This window comes from Manis javanica, chromosome 2, assembly GCF_040802235.1.
Source record: "Manis javanica isolate MJ-LG chromosome 2, MJ_LKY, whole genome shotgun sequence".
NCBI classification, from domain to species: domain Eukaryota; kingdom Metazoa; phylum Chordata; class Mammalia; order Pholidota; family Manidae; genus Manis; species Manis javanica.
In genome coordinates, this window is record NC_133157.1 from 87,084,213 (window position 1) to 87,106,315 (window position 22,103).

Consider the following 22,103-nt stretch of genomic DNA (forward strand, 5'->3'; position numbering starts at 1 on the left):
AGTAAACTTTAAGGAAACAGGTTAAGAAATGAGATAAATATTAAGGGAATGAGGATAGAAGGATGAATTGGAAAAAACTGGGTTTAAAATTTCAACTTTGGGTAATATTTTGTCTCATCATGGAAATGAGAATCCCCATGCTATGTTTTTGCTATGCACTGGAGAGTGGTAATCGCGAAGGGTTGCACGTGAACGTATTTGCATTAATTAGTTTAATTATTTATATCTTTTTCTATGAGAATAATGAACAGAGCACCACAAACCTGGCCAGAACTTAGTAATACAGCCATAGATGCTCAAATCTGAAGGCTCCCCTAAGAATGACAGCCTAGGTTCACAGCGTGTAGTGCAGGCAGCCCATGCTCAGCGTGCTCTAGCTGCACGAGCTCAGGATCACAATGGTGTAGGGCAATCAGCCCCTGCCTTGGCATGCTTCTCTACCTGCCCCAGCTGAGGATCACAATGCGTAGTGTAATCAGCCCGTGCTCAGCGTGCTCTTCTAGCTGCATGAGCTCAGGATCACAATGTGTAGGGCAGTCAGCCCTGCCTCAGCACGCTTCTCTACCTGCCCGAGCTGAGGATCACAAGGTGTAGCAGTGCAGTCACCCTGTACTCAGTGTGCTCCCCTAGCTGCACGAGCTCAGGTTCACAATGTGTAGTGCACAGTCAGCCAGTGCTTCAGCGTGCTTCTCTAGCTCTACAAGCTCAGGATCACAATTTCTAGTGCACAGTCAACCCCTGCCTCAGTGTGCACCTCTACCTGTAAGAGCTCAGCCAAGGTTACTTGCCTCACTCTCCTCATTCACAGAGATCTGGACAAGGTAATTCCAATTCTGCTCTCAGCACTTTGTCACAAATACAGTACAGGAGTTTGGAGGGGAGCACAGAGTCATTCACCAGACACGGGACAGGAACCCTGGAAAAACCATCCCCAAGACAGCTGTGAGCACCACCTCAGCTGGTCTCAAAGACTTCCTGCAAAGGGATGCACAACAGGTTCCCAACAATCATAGCATTTCAGTTACTCAAGGTCTCTCACTAAATTGGAGTAACCTTTAAAGATACAATGCCACTTGGTGTCTTGTGGGAACTGCTCTTAACCGGTAAGCTCTACTGGCTCCATAAAGGGCTTGAAAGTTTATTTGTTCCCAGTATAACATGTACAGATGAAGAAACTGAGATTCAGAAAGGTTAAAGTTGGTGCAGGCCTTTTTGGAGTTGTTAAAGGTCTTCTACCCTCCTCCCACCTTATGTCATTCTTATTTTCCCTACTCCCCTGAAATGAAAATACACGATGTAAAAGCCATTCTGCTTCACCATCACAACCTATGTTCATTTTTGTTTCTCTCAAATTCACTGGCTGAACCTTTCACTGGCATTTAAAATCTTTACATGACGAAAGTAAATGGGCACACTCAATACTTCGAAATGAAATACAAGAGAAAATACTTCATGGTAATAAGTAGAAAATATTGAGAGGAATGATTCTACCCAAAGTGGCAACACAATATATTTTAGGAATAAGCAGAAATATACAGAACCTAGGTAAAGAAGCCTACAAACTTAGAAAATGACAAAAAATAAAACTTAGAAATCCTAGAGAAACTTATCAAAGTGATGGAAAAAAAGATTAAATATTGAAAACCTTCCAAATGTTATCCAACTTAATTTGTTGATATGATCATTCTAATCAAGGAACTAAGTTATAAAAAAATTCTGAAATTCATTTGGAGTAAATTAAAAAAAAACCAACAGTTATATTTCAAAAGTTCATCATGAATGTATATGGAATTCATACTGTGTAATAACAAAAGTGATAAATAATTAAGGAATTGTGAACACAATAATAGCCTGAGAAACAAAAGAGATAGAATATAGAGGAGAGGAAATAATCCTATTACAAGTAAAAATAAGGTACATGATAATTTGGCATTATAAATTAGAAGAAAATTGAGAATAATTTATTGAATCATGGGGAAACTAATTTGGAAGCTATGAAGTTTTTCAATCTTACCATGTAAACAAAATAAATTCTAAAATAATTATTGATAAAGTTACTGAAATTCTATATGTTCTTGAGGGCTCTTAGGATTTCATAAGCAAATCAAAATGAAAAAATGCTTACATTAAAATCATTAAAAATCCTCATGCATAAGAAGATGTGACTGAAGAGATAAACTAGGAAAATACTAAAACATATATGAGAGATACAGGGTTAAATTGTTACATGAACTACTTATAACTCAACAAAGAAAGGCAGAATTTATAAAAATTAAAAGTAGGAACTTTTTAATAAAAAGACTTGTAAACTTCAAATTGAAATATAGACATCGCATAACAGTTTATGCTTACCAATTTAGCAAAATAACATTTTAATAATGAAACCTGTTGCTGTTAATATACACTAAAATAGCTACATTATTTTCTTTTCCTGTTGGTGGTTCATTTATTTTGGAAAAATTTGGCTGCAGGTCTTAGTATTTTTTTTTCTGCTTTTTTTTATTAGGTCTTAGTATTCTTAAAATGCTTTATAAACATTGATCCCAAAAGTTGCTTCTAGAGAAGTATTCATTCCAAGAAGCAGTCAAAGCACAAAGAATTACTTTAATAACTTTTACTGTAACAATAATTTTGATAAAAATAATGGAACACACACAAAAGACATGTTACTAGTGTTACATATTAAATTGCTGTTATTTTGTTGTTATTGTGGATGATGATATTGGCTGACATATATGTTCAGTGCCAGGCTCTGTCTAACCATTTTATCTATAATACATCAATTCTCATAAATGTTATTATAATCTCTGCCTCAAGATAGAGAAAATTAAACTCAACTGATTAGGACTATCCCTTAAAGTCACATAGTGTATGAATGAATTATGGCTGTGGATATGAACTTACTCAGTTTGACTATTGTTTAATACATTCTTTAGTATGAAAAATTTCAACCAACCATAAATATACAAAGAATAGTATAATGAACCTTCATATACCCATAGCCAGTTTCAATAATAATAAAAAATTTCAGTCTTATTTCATTTATATCCTTAACTATATTCATTTTTTTATTATTTTCTTGGGTAGTATTTTAAAGTAAGTATCAATTGTTATGTTATTTCATCCATAAGCCTCAGTAAACCTATCTAACAGAGGATTTAAAAAATATAACTATGTCATTTTAATACCTAATGAAGTTCAGGGTAATTTTTTAATGTCATCCATACCTAATCCATATTCACATTTCTCTGATTGTGTAAAGATCTCTTAATAAAGGTGATTTGCTTGATTTGGACAACCCTGGGTCCAGATATTCATCTGTAGAGAGTGGAGCCACAGAAGATTCAAAGGCAAAGACCAGTCAAAGCTGTGGTTTAAGAATGGGTAGCAAAACTGTTCATAAAAGTTCACTTATACTTTTATAAAAACAATAAGACATTGTAAAAAAAAAAGAATGGGTAACAAGTGTGATGAACTGAAGCTATTGACCATTACATCACTCTTCATATATTCAAATTTTTATCTGTTCTTTCTTACCTTTTATCTGAAGAGCTTCCTTTATTATTTCTTATAGGGCAGGTATGTTAGCAATTGGGAGGAAAGCGGGGTCTCTCAGTTTCTTTTCATTTAACTGTCATTTATTTATTTATATTTTTATTGATTTGAAAAATCAATTTGAAATACAAATAATCCTTGAAATACAGTTTATCCTTGAAGTACACAGATTTGAACTATGTTAGTCCACATATACTGAAAAAAAATGGATTTTTTTCAGTAAAAAAATTGGAAATATTTTTGAGATTTGCAAAAATTTGAAAAGACATTTTCTTTTCTGTAGTTTCATTGTAAGAATACAGTGTATAGCACGTATAACATACAAAATACGTGTTAGTTAACTGTTTATGTTGTAAGGCTTTGGGTCAACAGTAGGCTATTAGTAGTTAAGTTTTTTGGAAGTCAAAAGTTATATACAGGTTTTTTCTTTTTCCAAACTTTTTTCCCCCAATTTTTACATGATTCCAGTATGCATCAGTTTGAGTTACCAAGATTTAATTTAAAAACACTAGTTCTCCAACATGGTTCCAACTTTACTTACCAAAGTATTTTAACTGGGAATAATTACTTGGAGTACCAACTTAGCTGCTTGCTCATCAGTCCACAAACCACTATGTAAGTAACAGATAAACATCTTGATCAGTTATCTTCTGTGACTTCTTTGGAAGTCGGACTGATTTGTCACAATGCATCTGTCACTCACAGACAATGAAGTGTGTGGTTGTTACCTACTTTTCCAGTGATAAGCCCACATAACAGTTTATGAAAAAAGTAAAATGACCAAAAAGTATGAAAATGAAGCAAAGAAATGAAAAGTGAGCATGCTGGAAGTGAATTTTGAATCCATTGTAAATGGATTTATAGAGGAATTAGCTGACAATGGGGATATGACCACTGCCATCATTCTAGATGCTAGATGTGGAACTTAGTGAACTTACTGACATAAATGAGAAAAGTAATTACAACAAAACACATGACAGTGTCCTAGAGGAAGTAATGTCTGCAGAAAACTCACATTAAAGAAACTCTTGGAGATATTTCAACACTGCAAGTGCAAAGGACAGTATGTTGAAGGTTGATCCAAACTTAGAAAATATGGCAATTTGCCAAGGTAGAAAAGATGCTGTCTCCATGTTCTAAGGTACATGACAAGGAGACAAGAGCACTCTCAAACTATTCATGAGATTCTTAAAGATTTTTAAGTAAACAGTATTTCATTTTTCTATGTTGTAAACTACAATGTATTATGTATTTGTTTTACTATATTTTCATTTCCCCATGTGTTTGAAACTGATAGGAATAGTTTTAGTGTTTTGAAAAGAAATTTTAAAAATCACAGAACAACTTAATTTTCCCCATTAAGATAGTTTGGAGTTTCAGCTTGCTAAGTAATTTTTACAATCCTGCACTTCTTGCAAAGCAAGAACTGCCTGTAATTATAGACTCACAAGAATTTTCAGAAATGGTACAGAAGGCCCTGTGAACCCATCTCACAGCTTCCCTCAATGATAACACCTTACATAACATTATCAGACCTTGAAATAGATATTGGTCAATACAATTAATTATAGTCCTCACTAGTTTTTTAATGTACTCATTTTTTAAAATGTTTCTGTGTATAGGTTTGTGCTGTTTTCATCACAAGTGTAGATTGTATGACCACCACCATAATCAGGATGCAGAGCTGTTACCCTCACTAAAGAGCTCTCGCTCACCACCCCATTTATAGTAGCACCCTTTGTTGCCTGCCCCAACGTCCTGGCAAGCATTGATCTCTTCACCTCCCTGATTTTGTCTTTTGGAGAATAGCTTCCTAGTAACGTTAGAAGTTTGAAAGTTATCAAATTTTGTTCTCCTACAAAGGTGTTCTCTCTAAGCTGTTTGCATACAATATAAACTTAAAATTATATTGAAATAATACAACCCCAAACATAATTAATTACTTAATTAATTAATATATTAATAAAACAAATCCAGCAACCTATGAAAATGATTATATACTATAGCCAAATGAGAATTAGCCTCAAAAGGCAATTTTTATTTATTATTAGGAAATAAATTTACCTAATACTTAAATTTATAGAAGAAAGCACAAATACCATAAAATCATCTGAATAGGTGCAGGGAAAAGCATTTGATAAAATGTACTGCCCATACATGATTAAAAACTCTTAACAACTTCCAGGTGGAAACAATGGCAGAGTAGGAATGCCAGGGCAGAAACCTCCCACTTACATCCAAGGAAGCAACTGTAACACATACCGCTAACCCTGAAAAAGGCCTAAAGACTGAAGAACAGGCCATCTATGCCTGATGAAAAGAAGACCGCATTGAGTAGGATAAAGTGGCAGAACTGCAGTCAGTTGGAACCCAAGCCCCTCCCCCTTCCCAGCCCACAAGTGGGAGGTACAAGAAGGGAGCCGGGAGTATGTGGCTTTCAACAGTTTGACTATGATGTGTCTAGGTATAAATCTTTGTATTTATCCTATTTATGGCTCATTAAATGTTTAAATTAATATTATTGGTTAAATTTGAGAAGTCTGGGCCATTATTTCTTCAAAAAACTAATAACTATTGGACCCACATTTATATGAATTGGGGACATTTATTGGGAAAGTCTAGAAACCTGAAAATTGGAATGAGTACATCTTTGGACTCAGGTATAACCTGAACGCACTGGACACAATGAATACCCCTTGATCTCATAAGCAGTCATTTCTCCTGTGTGAGGTATAAGATAAATTCTAGCCAAAATAAGCAGGTGAAGAGAGGCAACAAAGGGCCAGGTAGTTTATTTGAATGCGAACACCCGGGCGAGATTTCTCCAGTCTACAGAAATAGAGGCTGGAGAATTCGCGCACGTAAGCAGACAGGCAGCGAGATTTTAAAGAAGGCAGGGGGAGGCAGAGCTTAGATTTACAGCAATGCAAGGATTGGCTAACGTAAGGCACATTTTTCAGGTTGGGAGGGGGCAATAGCAGGGGACTTTGACACGTCATCAGGGTCCGATGTGGGAGGGGGCAGCAGCCGGGAACTTGACACGTTATCAGGGTCCGACGTGCTTGCTCCTCCCATCAGCGCTCTCAGCCTTACATTTCAGCCTTTTTGGTTATAATGGGCGCCGACTCAATCTGGCTACATCTGGCTGAGGAGGGGTGACGTGGGGGGGGTTCAAGGCTGGTTGATGGCCGGAAGCTCAGTCGGGAGGGGCGAGTACTCGCGCGGCAACAGTTGATTAATTTTTATGTGTGAAATTTCTGCTATGGGCTGTTGAAGGAACTTGAAAACACATGGGGCGATTAAGAGTAAACCACAAACTGTTATTAAGGGGCCTAACAGAGGCATTAGCCAGGCCATTATGGGAGACTGAAGCCACCCATAAGGGCCGCCTTCAGGTACTTGTGTTCTGTGGAGGTCTTTTTGTAATTCTTGCAGTTTTTTTAAGCTTTGCTCTATGACCCCAGATTCATTGACATAGTAGCAGCATTCTTCTTGCAAGAAAATACAGGTTCCGCCCTTTTCTGCAGTAAGCAGATCTAAGGCTCACAGATTTTGAAGGGTGACCTGGACAAGGGAAGTAAGTTGTCGCTGGAGGGAAATAAGGGAGGTTGAGGTTTCTCCTAAGGTTAGGCTCACTCCATCGTCTAATGCCACCAATTGACTTGCTAGACTTTGAGAGTTCACTAAGCTATGGCTTAATGCTCCTGCCCCTGTGGTGGCTGCGAACACTGCAGTAACTAGATTCACTCCCACCAGCACCGGTAGAAAAACCGCCCTCTTCTGTCTAGTGTTTTGATATATAGACGATTCGTCTAGTGCCTGTCTTACCTCAGGTTTTCTGTACAAAGTTAGTTGGGGCACTAGCATTACTGAAAAGCAGGGTCCTACCATGGTGCTGTTGATGCATTGGGTAAGTGTGCTGTTGCACCAGAAGAATCCGCCTCCTTGAAGGGAAATTGGAGTGTCTTACAGTCACCCGTCATTGGCATTGGCTTCTCATTGGCCATTCTGAGATAGTGGAATGCTGAGTCAGGTAGCAGGTTAGCGGGGATGATGGCTTTTTGTGCCGTTTTCTGGTGACTCTGGGCTTATCCCGACTTTGGGCTCAAGGCTTGTTTTCCACATCGGTACTTCGCTTAAAGGGAGGCTGCAGTCTTTTTTAGAGTTTACTGGTTGAGCCCAGAAAAAACTAATGGGAACTGTAGCCACCGGGGGCGTTGGAGGGAGGCACAGAGGAAACAATTAGACACATTGCTGAGGATATGTGAAGCATTAAGAAACTGCACTGTTTCCCTAATGACTCTGGCCCAGGAAAGTTGTGTTCCTGCTGGTCATAGAGAATGGGGGTAGGGGTCTGACTGGATCCTCTGTTTGGTGCCTGTTCTGTTTTTAAAATATTACTTGATACCCGTGCCTGGGTGTTTAAGACTTCCATGAGAGTGGGGTTTACAGTGGTCCACTCTCTTTTGATGTCAATTGTGCCCTGTGGAAAGGCTTGACTGCTTTCGTACAGCTTGCCCCATACTCCTTTTTCCCAGCGTTGGTCCCATGGGTCACTAACAGTAATGTATAGCCTATCTTGTATCTTGGTAAACATTTTGTCATTGGTTCCCCCTGTTGTGTCTCCTACTGTATGGACTTTACATTTGTTTGCTTCAGGATGACATCCTCCATACATGTCGGACTGGAATGTACATGTACTAGAGGTCTGGTCATAAGGGAAGCATAGCATTGGGTTTGAGAAGGTATTTAAGATGTCTGTGTATATCGGTATTTGAACTGGTGCCTGACAGCCCGCACACAGGCAGTTTTGTGTGCCTACTTCTCGGGCCTGAGTTCCATGAGGAGGGGTTAGGTTAAACCTGAATTTCCATGCCAAATAGCTCTGCCTGGAGACTATAGGGTCATCTATTTGGCTGATTGTACTTGACACGACTAACCCATAGTTTAAGAGGACCCACCTCATAAGACACCCACTCATCATGTCTGGGTACCCGTTTGAGCCTAGAAAGGTGATACCAGGAGGAGTGCCCGTGTAGTTTGGCTGCTGAGGGTGTAGTGAGAATTACTGTATAAGGCCTGGTCCAGCGGGGTTGGAGAGATTTTGGCTGGAGTTCTCTTAGGAGCACTTTGTCTCTCCTGCCTGAAGGATCGCTACGTCTCCTTGGTTGCTGGATGACGTAGGTTGGGGTAGGAGCTGGTCTGTGTGTTCTCTAAGAAGATGCCTCAACAGTGTAAAGTAAGGAAGGTAGGAGGCCAAAGGATGAGAGGTAGCAGGTAGGCCTGTGTTTAGTAAGAAGGGCCTGCCATACATCAGCTCAAATACACTTAGCCCTGCTGGTCTCTGGGGGGCAGCAAGCAGCTGAGCGAGAGCGATGGGGAGAAGATCGGGCCACGAGAGCTTCACCTCTAGAGACAACTTAGTTGGTCTTTTAAGAGACCATTAGCTCTTTCGACCTTACCCGACGATTGGGGGTGGTAGGGTATATGGAGGTTCCAGGTGATATTGAGAGCCTCGGCTGTTAGCTGGGTGACTCAAGAGATGAAAGCAGGCCCATTGTCTGACTGTAACGAGGCAGGCAGGCCAAAACAGGGGATGATAAGCGCTACCAATGTCTGTGCCACCACCGAAGCTGTCTCTTGGTTGGTGGGGAAGGCTTCGATCCATCCTGAAAAGGTATCAACCAGAACTAGTAAATACCTGAGTTTTTTATGTTTAGGCATGTGGGTGAAATCGACCTGCCAGTCCTGTCCAGGGATGGTTCCTCTCATCTGGTGGAGGGCCATCCGGATTTTCAGAGCACCTTGAGACGAGACGCGATGACAAGTAGTGGAGCCTTGGTGTACCTCATCTATGGCCTTGCAGAGACCATAAGGGGCAAATATGGGGGAGAGAAGCTGGTGCATGGCTTCCGGCCCAATGTGTAGAAACTGATGAATTTTGGATATGACATCCCTGCCTTGGGCTTGGGGGAGGGCAATTTGTCCCCCGAGATATATCTATCCCTGATCCCCTAACACTCCCCCTTGATGTAGGAGCAGTTGTTGTTCATCATCGGGGTATTGGGGCAGTAGAGAGGAGGAAAGAAACAGCACAGAGGGTGGGGTAGACCCGGATGTTAACTGTTGGGCCGTGGTGTCTGCCAACACATTACCTCTGGTTACTGGATCGTTTCCAGTTTGATGTCCTTTACAGTGCACAATGGCCACCTCCTTGAGGTCCTGTAGGGCTTGTAGCAGGTGGCTGATAGCCCTGCCATTGATGATTGGGGTTCCCTTGGTAGTGAGGAAGCCCCTTTCCTTGCCAAATTGCTGCATGAGTGTGTGTAATGAAGAAGGCGTATTTAGAGTCAGTATAAATTGTGGCTCTCTTCCCAGCTGTCAGCTGTAATGCTCGGGTAAGAGCTACTAGTTTGGCTTTCTGGGAGGTGGTCCCAGATGGGAGTAGGTTTGCTTCTATCACTTGCGACAGAGTTACCACTGCATATGCTGCCTTTCATACTCCATCACTCCCCTTCACCGAGCTTCCGTCTACGAAAAAGGTCAAGTGAGGGTTTTCGAGGGGCATGTCTTATAGGCCCCCCCTAGGTTTTCTAAGAGCTTCTACAATCTCTACACAGGAATGAGTGGGCTGATCTGCCTGATCACTGACAGGAAGCAAGGAGTCTAGGTTAAGGGGTGGAGAGACTTGTAGGGTTACCTGTGGATGTTCAATAAACAGGAGGTGGAATTCTTGTACTCTTGAAGGACTCAAGGAGGCCAGGGATTTATGACTCAAAAGATCTTGTACCCGGTGTGGGGAATACAGTAATGGCTGTATTCCAACAGTAATGGGCTGTTGGAGCATTAATTTTAGGGCTTCTCGGGCCAGACTTCCCGCAGCTGCCAGGGCTCGGAGGCAAGGCTGCCACCCTCTGGTGGTGGCATCCAACTGTTTGGAGAGAAATGCAATGGGACGGCACCCTGGCCCCACTGGCTGTACCAGCACTCCAGTGGCCACTCCTGCCCTTTCTGCTGTATATAGGGTAAAGGGCTTGGTTAGGTCAGGCTGCATCAATGGGGGGGATGAGAGTAACGCATTCCGCAACTGATTGAAAGCAGAAGCTACTTCAGTGGGTGAAGTTAGCGGTCCAGTAGGGGTCTCTGTAGCAGCTGCATAGAGTGGTCTGGCCAGAAGGGCAAAGTTAGACACACTCAGTGTCTGAAAAACCCTACTAATCCTAGAAAGGATAGTATCTCAGCTCCTGAAGTTGGTGGCAGGACAGCTTTAATCACAACCACTCGGTCTGCCATCAGGGCTTTAGTGGTGGGAGTTAGAGTCAGCCCAAGGTATGTAACTTGAGGTAGAGAGAGCTGTGCTTTGGCAGTGGATACTCTGTACCCTAGGTCTGCCAGGAAATTGAGAAGGGATGTGGTGTCTAGGACTGAGGCCTCCTTTGAGGGACTGCAAAGTAAAAGATCATCCACATATTGGAGGAGAGTACACTTGCCTGTTGAATGTCATGAGGGGTCCTCTGCTAGGGCCTGTCCAAAAAGATGGGGGCTACCTCTAAAACCTTGAGATAGAACAGTCCAGGTCAGTTGTCTAGATCGACAGGTATCAGGGTCTTCCCACATGAAGGCAAATAGCGGCTGCGATTCTGAGTGGAGGGGTATAGTGAAAAAGGCATCTTTAAGGTCTAGTACAGTAAAATGAGAGGTACTGAGTGGGACCTGAGATAGAAGAGTGTATGGGTTAGGCACTACTGAGTGTAGAGGGATAACAGCCTCGTTAATTATTTGGAGGTCCTGAACAAGGTGGTATGCTCCAGAAGGCTTTTTTACTGGCAAGATGGGAGTATTGCATGGAGAGTTAGTCGGTACTAAAAGCCCTTGCGAGAGTAGATGATTAACAATAGGCTGTAGTCCCTTTCGGTGAACCTGCGAAATAGGAAATTGAGGCTGAGAAGGGAAGCGGGATGGGTCTTTAAGGTGTATTAAAACGGATGTGGTGAGTTGCCACCACGGGGGTGGAGATGTCCCATACAACTGAATTGACAGCAGTCCAGGTTGTTGGGAGACTTAGGTCTCTGTCATCTAACTCTCCTTCGCTGACTAAAGCAATGAAGGAGTTTCTGGCATTTTGTAAGCATTTAAAAGGTGGGAGGGAAATAGAGGCTCCTAACTTATAGAGCAAATCTCGTCCTAACAGAGGGGTAGGACAGGAAGGCATGACTAGAAAGGAATGAGTAAACAGGATGCTTTGAAAGGTGCAGGCCACTGGGCCTGTCTCTAAAGGTTTGGAGGAGGTTCCCATGACTCCAACTATGGAGACCTTGGCAGGGTATAAAGGCCCTTTAAAGGAGGGGAGAACAGAGTAGGTAGCCCCTGTGTCCACCAAGAAAGAGATGGACTTACCCTCTACCCACAGCTTAGCCCTGGGCTCAGCGAGGGTGATCGGAGTGTCTGAGTCCAGGCATCTTCAATCTTCAAGGATGCCCAGCAGGTCTGAAGGGTAGTCCTTTGAGGGCGTCTTCCCCCCGCAGAACTCTGCTGCCAGGGGAGGACCACCCTCTAGAGAACAGTCTACCTTCCAATGACCTCGCTTACCACAGCTGGGGCATGGTTTGGTCAGTTTGCGTGGGTTGGGGCACTTCCGTTCCCAGTGCCCTTCTTCACTGCACTGAAAGCAAGGGCCCGGAGGTTCGAGTCAATCTTCAGGGACACCCCAACAATCCCTACGAGCCGGCCGCAGAGCAGCTCTTATGGCACGAGTTTGTTCTGCCATTCAGGCAGCTGACTTCCTCTCACTCTCGTCCTCTCAGACATGAAAAACTTTAAATGCCATATCTACTAGGTCTCCTAGAGGGGTTTGGGGACCATCTTCAGCCTTTTTAAGCTTGTGCCTGATGTCAGGAGCTGACTGAGATATAAAATGCATGGCTAAGAGAGAGGAACCTAATGCTGAGGCTAGGTCAATCTTAGTGAAAGCTCCTAGAGTTTCTTTGAGGCACTTGAGGAATTTTGATGGGTTTTTGTCAGGTTTCTGGGAAATTTCTCTAAGCTTATCATAATTGATAGCTTTTTGAGCAGTAGAGTTAATACCTGCCAATAAGTAGCGAACCATGTGATCCCGGCAAGCTTCACCCTCGGGAGAATTATAATCCCACAGGGGTTCTTGTAGAGGAATAGCTTCTCTGCCCATAGGTTCCTGCTCATCTGTGGCATGGGCCTCATTGGCACAGTGCTGTGCCACTGATGTGACACAGTCATATTCCTCCGGGGTTAGAGTGAACTGGAGGACTACATGTACATCATGCCAGGTGAGCTTGTAAGCTCAAGTAAGATATTTAAACTGTTTAGCAAACATTACGGGGCTGGAGGAAAAGGATCCCAATCGCTGTTCCACTTGGGACAAGTCTGCCAGGGAAAAGGGAACATGAACTTGCACCACTCCTTCAGCTCCTGCTACCTCTCTTAGAGGAGCTATCACGTGGGCTTGAGACCGCTGTGACTTAGAGCGAGTTACAGGAGGGCTAGACCATTTGCGCGCCAGCTGCGGCGAGTAAGATGGTGGTGGATTTGAAGGAGGGGATGGAGGAGGCAACTTTGGTAGTGGGGGATACAACCTGGGAATTGGTGCAGAACTTGAAGGCCAGGGATTAGGATATGCAGGAGTTTTATCTGAAGTGGAGTCAGCACCTGTGGAGTAAAATGGTGGGCAGACTGGAAGAGAAGGAGAGCAAGGTGGAGGAGAGACTGGGAGAGAAGGAGAACAAGATGGAGGATATGAACAATGAGGAAGGGAGCTGGTCCCTGTGGTGGGCCTGGAGGAGCGGGAAGGGGGTAGCTGAGATCCTCTGCCGAGTTGTCAGAGAAGAGCCTCCCAGTAGTAGGAGTGGTAGAGCTCGGCGGTTCTTGGCAGAGGCCTGGGCCAACAAAACTTGGGAAGGAGAACACTTAACATATAGATCGGGATGGGTGCGCAAAGTCCAAAAGGCCTGCACATATGGGATTTCACTCCACTTTCCACCCTGGTGGCAATAATTAGTTAAGTCAGTGAGGAGGCCAAAATCAAAAGTTCCCTCAGGGGGCCAGCGAGATTGATTGTCCAAGGGATACTGAGTCCAGGCCTGAGAGCAAAGGAAGACTAACTTCCGTTTGTGAATTTCCTGGGACAAATATAGAGTAGCCAGATTAGAAATAAGACACCGCAGTGGAGTCTGAGCCTCTGCTTTGGAAGACTGGTTCCCCATGTCTGTGCCCACTTCCTAAAAAAAAATCCCGCTGAGAGGCACGCCCAGCATCCCAAGTGCACCAAGTCAGGGGAGACGGCCTGGGAGCCTGGGTGAGGGACGTCTCCCCCACCGCAAGGCCAGCGGCAAGTGTCCCAGATACTAGCAACAGATGGGCTGAATGCCCAGACCTGGACATAGCTATGATTTCAGATGGACCAGGTGAAACGGAGTTAGGCAGGGAAGCAGACTGGGGGAAACTGAGGGACTCACCAGAAAATAGTCCACACAGCGGAGAGCAGGCTGAGGTCCCAGGTTGGGGAAGGAGGGGGCGGGGCTGCCGGTGGCCAGTTGGGGCCCCACGCTCATGCTCCCTCCCAGGTTTCAGCGCCAAATATAAGATAAATTCTAGCCAAAATAAGCAGGTGAGGAGAGGCAACAAAGGGCCAGGTAGTTTATTTGAATGCAAACACCTGGGCGAGATTTCTCCAGTCTACAGAAATAGAGGCTGGAGAATTCGCGCATGTAAGCAGACAGGCAGTGAGTTTTTAAAGAAGGTAGGGGGAGGCAGAGCTTATATTTACAGCAGTGCGAGGATTGGCTAATGTAAGGCACATTTTTCAGGTTGGGAGGGGGCAACAGCTGGGGACTTTGACACGTCATCAGGATCCCATGTGGGAGGGGGCAGCAGCTGGGAACTTGACACGTCATCAGGGTCCGAAATGCTTGCTCTTCCCGTCAGTGCTCTCAGCCTTACATGAGGCTGTTCCTACATTGCTATACTCAAATACAGAATGAATCTCAAAATCATTATTCCAAGTGGGGAAAAAAGCCATACACAAAAGTACAAACAAAAGTGTATGATTCCTTTTACATGAAACTCTATATAGAAAACTAATCTATAGTGACAGATATCAAGAGGGACAGTTTCCAGATGGAGGTGTCTGAACATTTAAAAAATGATCCAATATATTTTGGTTCTCAGTAGATGGAGATTACTTCGTTACTCATTCAGATAAGTTTAGAATATAAGAATATCTTCAGGAGGAATGTTATACTCCTGAATCTTTTATAAAATAATCACTACCCATATGAGAATGGATGCCAGGTAAGTACACTTTCTCCCCCAATCCCTGCTAGGATGAACTCAGTGTGAGGTTAAGACCAAGATGAATAAATTGCATTCCTTCACTTAGGTGGATTTACCAAGAATCCAGTAAGCTCAAAGTTATCAGACTAGAAGGATACGGTCAAACTCTTTGGGGCACGTTGTTCATTTTTCTCGGTTCTTGTCCCTGCCACAACAAAGAATTGAAGGGCAGAGATGCAGTAGTGAAGCAGAGTAAAAGTTTTATTTAAAGTTACACACTTAGAGAGAAACTGTGGGCTACCTCAGGAAGATGTTGGGGAAGAAGTTGGTTCGGAGATGCAGGGAAGTTAGAGTACAAGGCGAGGAAAGAATTCATTAAAGTGAGTGCCAGGGAATGACAGATCAGAATAATAAAGGAAGTTCATTGAACTGCTACTCAGCATGGGGCACATCCCCTGCTAACTCTTTAAGCTAGTGTCACCTGGCGGCAAGTGTCCAATTGGATTTGCACTGCATGGGAACAGAGTTCCTACCACCGCAGGATTTGGGGAGTTGCAGAGCACTGGATGGAGTGAGATTATTTACTGCGAACTTCCTAGAGACAAAGAAAGGAGACTTTCAGGTGGGCTCCTAAAGAGCATGACCACAAGCTGAAATTCCATCCGGGTCACCCTGGCGGCGGTAATTTGCAAGCTCAGATCTGAACTCTCAGCAGCCCCTCCTTACTTATCTGAAATAGGACAGAGGGACTGAAGGTTTGGGCTTAAATCAGGAGAATTAGAATGACAAAGCAAAGTAATAAAGACACCACCGGAAAAGCGCAGAGACAAAATGTTGTAGGTTGAGCAGTGAGAAGTCTTTTTAAGGCAAAAGGTGTACACTTGGAGAAAGAGTGTGGGTTATTCCAAAGAGGTGTGCTAAAAGATTGGGAAACAGTTATGCACTAAGAAACTGTGGGTGACCTTGGACAGAGGTGCATGCCTAAGGGTTTAGGGTCTGGGGTTTTTAGGTGGTTAAGGATTTTCAGGAATGTGACAAAGGACTCAGGATGTAGACTTGTTTAGTGCTCCTGGAATGTTCATATTTGATAAGACATTAAGTTTCTTCTTTTAAGACAAGAAATTTATTGGGTGATTCCTTCCCAGGATAGCAATTTCTGTCTGGGAGCATATCAGTTAAGACCATCTGCCCTGCCTCCAAGGTGGGCTGAGTTATTGCCTGTTTGATTAAAATGCAATCTTAGCTTCAAGATGGAATTCTTCCTGAATAAGCTGGGCCTTTTAGCAGGCTAAAGTAAATCTTAAAATGCTATGAGTTTATTGACACAATAAAAACAGGCTATGCTGAGATACCTTTCTCTATCTGGGGAGTATTCAAATATTCCAGGCCAAGTTGCTCCTGGCCTTCTGAGCTTTAATTTGGGTGGGGGGGGGGTGTATTGTTAATATACAATTACATGAGCAACATTATGGTTACTAGATTTCCCCCATTATCAAGTCCACCACCTAGCTTTAATTGATTAGCTCATTAACTCTGAGTCTTTTCTGGCTTTCTAGTTTTAACTGGTTAACTCTTTGAGTCCCTTCTAGTGGCTTTACTGACCTTATTCTCTTTCTTCCCTACTCATATCTATTTTCCTGCCTAACAAAACTACTACTGGTTGGTCAGAACAGATATTCTCTGTTTTGTACACCTTGCCTGGCAAATTAGGCCTCTGAGGCTTATGAAGCAGTTCAAGTTCATTATACTGTGCACTGCAATTTTGAGGCCTTTAAAGTTTACTAAGAATGTCACTGCTTGTGAGGAGCTGAGGATAAAGTGAAGATTAATGACTTCTGACAGTGGCTCTCTCACTTCTCTCTCTCTCCAAATCCTAAGGGGTGATCCTAATATAACTTGCCCCTGAAAGGGGGTGCATGCTTTCCTCAGGGCCTGCCTGTACAACCTCCCTTACTGACTCTAGGCCCATAATGGGAATAAAAATGCATCTATGCTCACCAGGTAAATTACAAGATCTAATCCAGAAATAGAAAAGCAAAACATAATGAAAACACATAAACTTCTCAATAGTACAAGCAGAAACTAGGTCGTATATAGGAGGGGGGACCCTTAGGATATTAGACCAGGAAGGGTGAATTATATTAAGCTAGAGCCACACTTATCTTTATGAGTATACTCACTGTAGGCTCAGGAGCAGCTCACGTTGCATTTCATGTCAATGAAATACGGGCACACCTTGACTTATTGCGCTTTGCTTTGTTGCACTTTGTCGATATCGCATTCTTTACAAGAAGGTTTGAGCCAACTCTGCATCAAGCAAGTCTGTTGGTATCATATTCCCAACAGCATTTGCTTACTTGGTGGCTATCACGTCTTGGTAATTCTTGCAATATTTCAAAGTTTTTCATTATTATTTTTGTTATGGTGTTTGGGATCAGTGATTACAACTTGCTGAAAGCTAGATGGTTAGCATCTTTTAGCAATAAAGTCTTTTTTAATTAAGGGACATATATTTCTTTTTTAGACATAATGCTATACACACTTAGTAGACTACAGTGTGGTGTAAACATAACTTTTACATGTCCTGGGAAACCAAAAAATTCATTTGACTCACTTTACTGTGGTATTCATTTTATTGTGGTGAGCTGAAACCAAACCCACAATATCTCTGAGCTATCCCTGTATTTCTCTAATGGGATGCTGACAAATATTTTTTAAAACTGAGTATTTTGATGTACAACCATGTTTTATGGTGACCTGAAGGGATCTGTGGTGGTGGCTCTTTGATCATGAAGTCCATGTAAATAAAATAGATGAACACCCTACTAAGATATTTCTTGAGATATATCTATATATGCAATTCTGGGTCTCATGAGTGGCAAGCTAACACAAGTCATCCTAACAGGGATTCGGATCTACTTTTTCAGCCCTTGATTTATTTCTACTTCATAGACAGGAGGGTTCAACTGAAAAGGAGGTTGGGGCCCTTTGACAAAACTCCTCAAAGCTCAGTCACAAGTATACACAATAATTACCCTGAAGTCCCCCAGGGAGACCTGTGGCCATATACCAGTAGAATCTCCTTTGAATCAGGTCTACAATGTTTGTGGCATCGTGGGAAGTTACAGCTGCTACAATTACAGTGTCACTTTGAGGTGGTTCTGCAATGTGTATTGCAAAGAAATCTTCCCAGTGGGCAGAGTTTAAGGAGGTATATTTAGTTGTTCACTTATGAGGAAGAGACATGTCCTGAGTTTAGAGTTATAGTGATTCATGTCCTGTAGTCCAACAAGTTGACCAGTAGTAGGGGGCTAGACAAGAATAAGATTGGAAACTTGGTGACAAGAGGTATGGAGGAGACATGAATGGATGGTCTTCTAGGAACAGGTGTTGAATGGAGTTTACAAATGCTTAGCAGAGAATTGGATATTAGAAGGAATAGAACACATGCAGTTTGGGTATTTATTCCTTTGGCTCTCTGTGCTGAGCCATGTAATGGCCATTACAGTGTTTCTCTTCCAAAGGCCACAGCTCTCCTAAGGGGTGGGGATGGGGGGCACTTCTGCCAGTTTCTGGTAATATTAGTTACCCTCACTATAGGCCTGGTGGCGATGATGGCTCCCTACCATTATTAGTTACAGAGTGTTTCGCCAAGTCTACCCATGTTTTTAGAACCCATTTGTTAGACTATACTCAAGTGTCTCATTGTTTCTTGACAATTGACACACATTTCTTGAAGGGACCCTAACTAATAAGTCCCCACAACTCTGATCATAAAGTCCATGGGGGAAGGGAATTGAATCTTTTATTTGATGTTATCCCAGCATCTAAAATGTCTATTGCACAGCAGGTTTTCATTAAATGTTAAATGAACATATGTAATGCCCTTTATGTCCATCAGTGATCTTTAAAGTCTATTATGATCTAATATAGTTTGACCAGCATTTTTGTGCCTTTATTTGTAATTCATTAAAGAATGACTAAGCATTATAAATATCAGCAAAAAGCAAGCAAACTTGTATGCATGAAAATCCAAGGTAATTAACAAAAACTTGTTGAAACAGTAAGGGAATTCAGCAAGAAACAATGTTAATGTATAAAACCCAACAGCTTTCCTATATCTACACCTGCAGCTCCCATCTTCCACCCCGGTAGAACCTCCACGCTGGGATCGAGGGGCGTCAGGGCAGGCTCAGGGGTTGTGGATCTGGTGGCCATAAAGGAATAGGGTGGAGGTCCCAGGTAAAATTGTAACTTTACTGCTATATAATTTCAATCCTAAATACTTGGGTAGTCATGCCTTTTCTTTTACAAAATCAATTTCCTATATAACTCCAGAATTTTTTCACTCTTCACCCAAGTAACGTAATTTTAATATTTTCAATATCCAATCCATATTCAAGTTCCCTAATTGTCTCAAAATTGCTTACAAAAAAAATACTGTTTGAATCGGAAGCCAGTAGAAGGCCCCGCTTTGAGGTTGGCTGTAGAGTTCAAGCTTAACCCTTACCCTCTTCAACGGGACGGAACCTGGGCAGGAGACTTTTTTCTAAACGGAAACCCAACGGTGACGTCAAACGTAACACGGAGGTCCACGGGAAATATAGTCTAGAATCTCTCGGTTGGCCGCTCGGCGTCTTTTGCGCGTGTGCAGCCGTAGCCCCGCTTCCTCATTGGTCCTTTCTGGCGCCTAGCAAGGGGTCTGGGAGGTCCGGATCTGCTGAGAGAGTGAAGGGTGCGCGCCTGGGGTGAGTGAGCGGGGCCAGGCAGGAGGGGTGCGCTGGTGCCTCGGACGGGAGCGGGAGTCTCTGGGACCCTTGCCCCAGCGCTGGTCTGTGCTCCCGGACGGGTTCTCGGCCGGGGGAAGGCGGCTGGAGGTCTCCGGCCCTCGGCCTCCCGGGCGCAGGTGGGGCTGAGCCCCCGTCCGGAGCAGGCGCTCGCCGCGGGCCGGGCTGTGCAGGGACCGTGTGCCCGGCGCCGCCTGCAGCCTGGCCGGGAAAAGCCCGTGTGAGCGGCGGGGTGAAGGTACGTTTGTACCGCGGGCAGTGAGCGTGGGTCTGCGGTTGAGCCCAAGCTCAGAGGGAGCCAGAAATACCGGGTAAATTCCAGCTCTGTCACCTGTAAGGGGCGATAGAAGGAACCTGGTAAGAGGTTTCTCATCTGAAAATGGTATTAATAATGACTGTTCCAGGCCGTTGTTTTGATAACTAAGATTTAAATCATCACTTGTATTTAGCAAGCGCCAGGTACTAAGGACTAAGTGACGATTGCATTTATTACTAGAAGACACTGTTCTTTTCATCGGATGGTTTTTTTTGTGACCTCACAACCACTTTAATAAAACCAAGGTGTAGGTTGGTGGAACGATGTGCTCAATTAATGAGGGGTTTGGATGCAAGGGCAGCCGTACTTTTACTTCCAGCCTCAGGCTTTGTCTAAATGTCACACCATTGCAGGGCACTTAGTAAAGTGTCCTGTCCCCAAATTCCCAGGAATATAAGAGAAGGTGAATGTAGATGGGATCCTACCTGTCAAACGTATTCTGGTATTTCTAGTGTCTCTCTCGGTCCTTTGGGTCAGACAGGTTGCCGGCCCCTTGGACATTGACAGGCTTTCTGTCTTTGAAGTCTAATAAATTGAATTTCAACAGTCAGGTTTCTAACTGTAAAATGATTTGGTTTTTCAGGCCCACGTCCCAGTTGCCTTTAAACGAAGCAGCCCTTGTGCGGCAGGAAGCATGTACCTCTGTGAACAGGAATCTTCCCTGGAAGAGATCACCCCTCTGATCCTAGACCTCTCTCCAGAGATTCAGAGATGAGACAAAAGAGCCCAGATAGCAGTTCTTGATCCCTCTGCCCAGAATGAGCCAGACTTAGTGATGATGTCACCTTTAGGAGCTCTTAAACTGTGTGACAGCTCATGAGGGTGAGATCTGGGGGTAAGAGGTAACTAGGCAGAGGGAGGAAATTCCATCTCCCCTTAAGTGGCCTCCACTCCCCAAATCCTGCACTGCTGTCACATGTGCCCATCATGCCACTGGGTCCCAGAATGATGATGTATTTTTCCAAGGGCATCTACTTCTCATTCTTTTGAAAGTTTTCATTGGGTCTGAAAGGATCAGTGACTTGTCCAGGGAAATCCAGTTTGTGACAGAGTCAGAAGGAAACAATGTAGTTCACTTATTCACAGTAAGTGACTAAAAGCGTCTCATTACAAGGGCCTTCCTAGAAATACATCAGGGCAGAAATAAGCAATGAAAACTTCCTCCTTTAAAGCGTCCATCTCTCCTACTAGGCTTTCGGTGGATTGTCTGTACTGGCAGTAAATAAATTAATGAGAAAAAATAGATAAGTGATGTATACTGAGTATTTTTTTATTAAGGTATCATTGATATACACTCTTATGAAGGTTTCACAAGAAAAACTGTGATTACATACACCTTTATTATCGAGTCCCCCCCATACCCCACTGTAGTCACTGTCCACCAGTGTAGTAAGAAGCCACAGGGTTCCTATTTGTCTTCTCTGAGCTGCACTGTCTTCCCCATGACCCCACACACACCATGTGCACTAATCATGATATCCCAGAATCCCCTTCTCCCTTCCTCCCCACTCACCCTCCCCCAACCCTCCCCTTTGGTAACCACTAGTCCCTTCTTGGAGTCTGTGAGTCTGCTGCTATTTTGTTCCTTCAGTTTTCCTTTGTTATTATACTCCACAAATGAGGGAAATCATTTGGTATTTGTCTTTCTCTGCCTGGCTTATTTCACTGAGCATAATACCCTCTAGCTCCATCCATGTTGTTACAAATGGTACGATTTACTTGTTTCTTACGTCTGAATAGTATTCCATTGTGTATATGTACCACATCTTTATCCATTCACCTACTGATGGACACTTAGGTTGCTTCCGTATCTTTTCTATTGTAAAGAGTGCTGCGATAAACAGGGGTGCATATGTCTATTTGAATCTGAGTTGTTTTCTTTGGGTAAATTCCTAGGAGTGGAGTTTCTGGGTCAAATGGTATTTCTATTTTTAGTTTTTTGAGGAACCTCCATATTGCTTTCCACAATGGCTGATCTAGTTTACATTCCCACCAGCAGTGTAAGAGGGTTCCCCTTTCTACACATCCTCACCAGCATTTGTTGCTCCTATTCTTTTCTATGTTGGCCATCCTAACTGGTGTGAAGTGATATCTCATCGTGGTTTTCATTTGCATTTCCCTGATATTTACCAATGTGGAGC

At 43.2% G+C, this 22,103-nt stretch overlaps 2 protein-coding genes across 2 annotated transcripts in view; one reads left to right on the forward strand and one right to left on the reverse strand.

Annotated features, from left to right (window-relative positions):
• LOC140847731 (endogenous retrovirus group FC1 Env polyprotein-like) overlaps positions 1–22,103 on the reverse strand; it is a 491,917-nt gene that overhangs the window by 185,909 nt on the left and 283,905 nt on the right. The window lies entirely within an intron of this gene.
• Positions 18,902–22,103, forward strand: part of LOC108387533 (uncharacterized) — a 127,160-nt gene continuing 123,958 nt past the window's right edge. Inside the window, 1 exon segment of the mRNA XM_036991201.2 lies at positions 18,902–19,607. The gene's annotated coding sequence lies outside the window, so the exon portion shown is untranslated.